The following is a 4,846-nucleotide window of genomic DNA, read 5'->3' as shown; positions in this document are numbered from 1 at the left end:
ATCGAGGCCTCGGCAACACGTACGCGTGCCAGGGCATGGGTGGCGCCATCCCGTTCATCGGCATGCTCATCGACACGTATCCGGAGGCGCAGTTCGTTGTGACGGGTCTCCTCGGCCCGCAGAGCAACGCACACGGGCCGAACGAGTTCCTGCACATCCCGTACGCAAAGGGGTTGACGTACAACATTGCGCGCATCGTGGCGGCACACCTCCAGAACACGCCCAAGTGAGGCAACGCGCCACGTGCCGGGGCGGCAAGAGAGGGCTGCCGGGGAAGCGACGAGAGAGGCACCCGGGCGTGATGGGGCAGAGGAGGGATGGGGAAGGGGGTGGGGGTGCAAGGCGGGCCGACGAGGCGCGGACTGGGGTGAGCGCGTGCTCGACTGCTCTGGCGTGGGAGAGGATGTCTGCATACTTTCTCTTGCTGTGTTCTCCTTCCTTGTCTTCTGCTCTTTGCCCCCTTACACCCCATCTCGGCTGCTTTCCCATGTTGCCGGATGCCGCCCAGCGAGATGGTCGTGTGTGCCCCTTCGCTCGCCTCGTATTTGGGTCTCTTCCCGCCCTTGTCGCATCAGGCCATGGCGCGCCCCCTCTTCTGTTTTTTGAGCCGCAGCGCGAGCGTTTCTTTTGTTTTTCTGCGCGCCTCTCCCCTGCTTGGATGTGGTGGTAGTGCGCACACATGGATAACTGCTCGGGGTGTTGACACTGCAGCAGAGCGGCAACAAACGGCCGAGGCCACAATCCGCAGAGGTCGGGCTGCGTATTTCCTCTTTAGTTTCTTGCGTAGATGTGCATGCGCCAGTGTCTCGTATCGGCACAGAGTTACACGGGCACGTGGAAGGGGCGGAGGGAGGGAGGGGGGAGGGAGGGAGGGGGGGTTGACGTGTTCCATGTACGGCAAGATTCATCGGCGCCCAACGACGGCACCTGCTGGCTGTGTGGAAGGCAGAACTGTTTGGAAGGAACGACATCCGCAGCCTCCGTTTTGATAGGACACACCTCTCCAGTGCGTGGCATCTCAGGGTTCAGCACACCGACTCTTGGTGGGAAAGCCACGTACACACACCCCTATCTCACCCTGCCCATGCCGAGCCACTTCTGGTGGTGGCGTGGCCTACTGCCTACGACGTAGCGGGGTCAGAGCGACCTGCGACGGCGAACGCACTTGTGCCATCCGTGTGATGGCCAAGGTGTCAGCGTGGCGGTGAGGCGGGCGGGCAGAATATGAGGCAGCTGCCGAGCTCCGGTGACTGAGTCGGTGCATAGCTGTAACGCGTGTGTGTGCAGGGCCGCTTCGCACCACGCGACGGGGGCCTCTGACAGGCCTGGAGGGGGTGTAGACTTGGGGGGTGAACCCATGTTGTATGGTGGAGAAAGGGGCAGGCTAGAAGAAGAGAAAAAGCTCCGGTGGGCTCGCTTCATGGTGCCTCCTCTCTAGGAAGCTGCTCGGAGTACCGGGCGTGTGTCCTGGATCAGTGTGATCATCTATTCGTTGCCGGTGTCGCGTGTCTGTGGTGTGCGTCTTTAGGCTTTCACTCTATCACGTATCATTGGCTCTTTGTTTTCATTGCTCCATCTATCGGCCCTCTTCTTATGTCTCTTCTGGAGGACTGCGCACTGAGGCACAGTCCCACGCGCTCTCACACACTCCCGGGCGTGCGGAAGTGTTGCCTTCGGCGCGAGTGCTACCCCAGAGGCGTGGTACGGTAATTCCCGGACGGAAGCTTCCGTGTCCTTCCGCATCCGCCCGCTTCCAAGAAGTGTTCGCGAGCGCGGGGTGAACTGAAGAGCGCAGCTCACGGAGGCGTACGAAGAGGAAGGGCCAGGGGCTGCACCTTTTCCATATATACATGCGTAATTTTCCTTCCTTCGTCGCGTCAACGTGCTTGCTGAAGAAAATGGCGTGGGTGCGTGGACTTTGCTTTTGTGTTGTCGCCGGCCGAATGACGGGCTTCCGCCTCGCTGCTCGTGCCCGGCTTCCCTTTGGGAAGACAGGCGTTTCCTGGACTTCGCTCGCACCCTCGCTCTCCCGCGTCTTGTTGTCGTGTTGTGCTTCCTGTTTCGTGAGAAGGCTTCCGTGCTGCCACACACACACACACACACACACACGCGGGCGCTCTCCCCGTTGGACCGACACCCCCCCCCCCCAAAAAAAAAGAGAATCAACAAGATTTGCCTCTCTCCCCTCCTGACCCCCCCCCACAAACAGCGCAGCGCAGAGGGTGGATGCGGCCTTACTCGGTCGCCCTCCCCCTCCCCCTTCCTTTTGTTGCCCACAGAGTCTGGCGAAAGTGGACGGGCGAGTGAGAGGGGGAGAAGTGTTCGACAGTCAAGGGAAGCTCTGTGTGCTTCCTCCGTCATTCTCGCTCGTGGGTGCCACGCCGGCTGCTGTGTATCCATGCCATAGTGTCTTTGAAAAAACGCTCTGCTCCCCCTCCCACTCTATCTCGCTCTCTCGCTCTCGTGCCCCAGAAGAGTCTTCGACACCCTCCTCTCGGCCAACATTGGGAACCTCGTCGGTGCCCGGAGGCCGCTCAGGAAGCGTTCGAACGGTGAGGAGACACGCACGGCCCCTTCCACAACGGGGAAAAGGGTGCAAAAACGAAAAAGCAAAGGCACAACGTGGGGCCTCTTCCTCTCTCCATCCGTCCCCCACCCCCACCTCCCCCCTCACCCACACACGTTGGAAGCACCACGAGTCGCTTGGAGAGTTGGGTGCGCGAAGACCCACCGTCGCGAGGACAAGCGTTCTTTTCCATGATTCTGCATCTGCTCCTTCGTTTTTTGTTGTTTTTGATTTGTTTTCAGTGACTTCCCTCTGGGTGCGGGGCCCATCCTTAGCACTTGCATTTGCCTCGTCCCTTCGATCATCTTCTCTCTGTCCGTTCTGCGCCGCGTCTGTCTCCGTGCACATCCTTTGCCTTCATGCTCAGCACTGAAGAATAACCTCTCTCCTCATACGCTCCCCACTCCACACTCCTCCCTCTGCTTGCTTGTTTCCTTCACCCCCCCCCGCACCCGCAAGCATACACCGAAGAAAGTACTTTTCGCCTGTTGTCTTCGTCTGGGGTTTTGCCCCGCGCTGCTGAGCTCGAGCTCCAGTACAATCGTTGCAGCGCAGTAGGCGAGAAAGAGAAGACGCACATTCTCCTCTGAGAGCAACAGAGAGAAGGCGAGCGTCACGCCACAGACATCCAGTGCAAGCCTCCACGTGCAGAGCGACGCACAGCCACTTCTTCGCTGTGACAGCGCTTAGAGCAGTGGCGGCCTGGGAAAGGGAACCAAAGGATTGTCCACTCTGCCTCTGTCATCCTTGATCTCCCCCGCCCCCCTGCCGCTCCTCAGCGGGAGCCCGTAACCTGACGGCTAACCGCTCCCGAAGTTTGTCTTGCCGCGGGTGCTGCAGTACCTTTCCTCTGTTTTGTTTCGTAACGCACACCAACGCCGCTGCCGCGTCTGTTGATTGCCTTCCCTCCTTTTCCGCCTCTCTAGCGTTCAGCCCGGCACTTCTGTGTCGTTCACAGGTCGCTTTGCGTCTGTCTGTATCTCTTCAGTGTGTGTGTGTGCGTGTGCCGGCCTCGGCGTTGAGCTGTCCGACCATTAAAGCCAGCACCACAAGGCCGAGAGCCTTTATCAGCTTCTCTATTTTCCGTTGACACGTTTCCTTTGTGCTACGTTCCATTTTCCCCTCTTCCACTATCGAGACAGAGAGGGTATCTCTCCGCCTTTAACATCCGCCGTTTTCACCCTCATTCTCTCCCATTCGCCTCTCCCTTTCGGTGCACGCACGGTGCGCTGGTTGCTGTCCTTTCACTGTGCGGTTTTGTTTTTCTTCTGTTGCTCGTAACTGTCTGCGCTCGTCCCTCGCACCTCCCTCCCCCCTCCCCTTTCCTCACTGACTCCTCACCTTGCCTCCTCTTGTTATCTTCACGCGTTAGTGGCCTGAACAAAGGCGCGCATCGCGTTGTTGCGTATTCTCCTTTTCGGTTGATCGTTTGTGTGTGAGTGGTCAGTGCGTGGGCATCTCTCGCGTCTTACTCTGTTTTGATTTGATTTGTTTTGTTTTTACACCGCTCCTCGTGCGTCGTTGGGGGCGTCATCCGGTGCGTCGCCGACTCCCTGTCCGAAGCGCGGAAGCGAGAGGATGCTGATCACCCTACAAACTCGCACCACCTTATCCCTAAGAGCCCGAAAAGCAAGCCGCGAGGCCACAGGTGAGACGTCTGTCGCGCTGCTATTTCTTGCTGTCTTAGCCTTCAGCCGAACCTGTGTGCTGCTGAGCGCAGAAGAGAGCGGGGGAAGCACAGCAAGCCAGAGCCTGCCGTTCGCTTCACCGAACTTTCCGTGTGTACGCGTGCGTGTGCACCTGTGAGCGCTCAACGTCGTGCGAATATCGTGCGTGTTTTTACTTTTGTTTGGTGCCGGCGGTCCGGGCTTCCCATCGCCTCCCCCTTTCGCTCCAACCACGTGCCCGGCCCATTCGCACCCGAACATCTCCCACTCCGGATCCGGGGTCAGCACCGGAGGATTCTCTCCTTGCCGCTCAGCTGCACGTCCGTCATCGCGCTTCTCGCAGACGGGCCTCAGCTAGTGTCCCCCGCCCTCTAACAGGCGCCCCACCGGCGCTGCGATTCCTCCACCTCGTGCGTGCCCGCACCGCATCGGAAAGGCATCCAAACCGACCATGTGGAGCCTCTATCAGCGAAATACCGGCCACCGGTCGGCTGGGGACAATAGCGGCAGCGAGCAGTGCCCGGGCTCGCCACCACTCCGCTCTTCCCGTGTCGCCACGGCACCACAGGCAACGATTTCCCGACCCCACGTACCGTTTCGTCAGCGCCTTATC

The sequence above is a fragment of the Leishmania mexicana genome, chromosome 30, assembly GCF_000234665.1.
Source record: "Leishmania mexicana MHOM/GT/2001/U1103 complete genome, chromosome 30".
Classification (NCBI taxonomy): Eukaryota; Euglenozoa; class Kinetoplastea; order Trypanosomatida; family Trypanosomatidae; genus Leishmania; species Leishmania mexicana.
The sequence above is the reverse complement of the archived record's forward strand: the minus strand, read 5'-3'. Positions refer to the sequence as shown.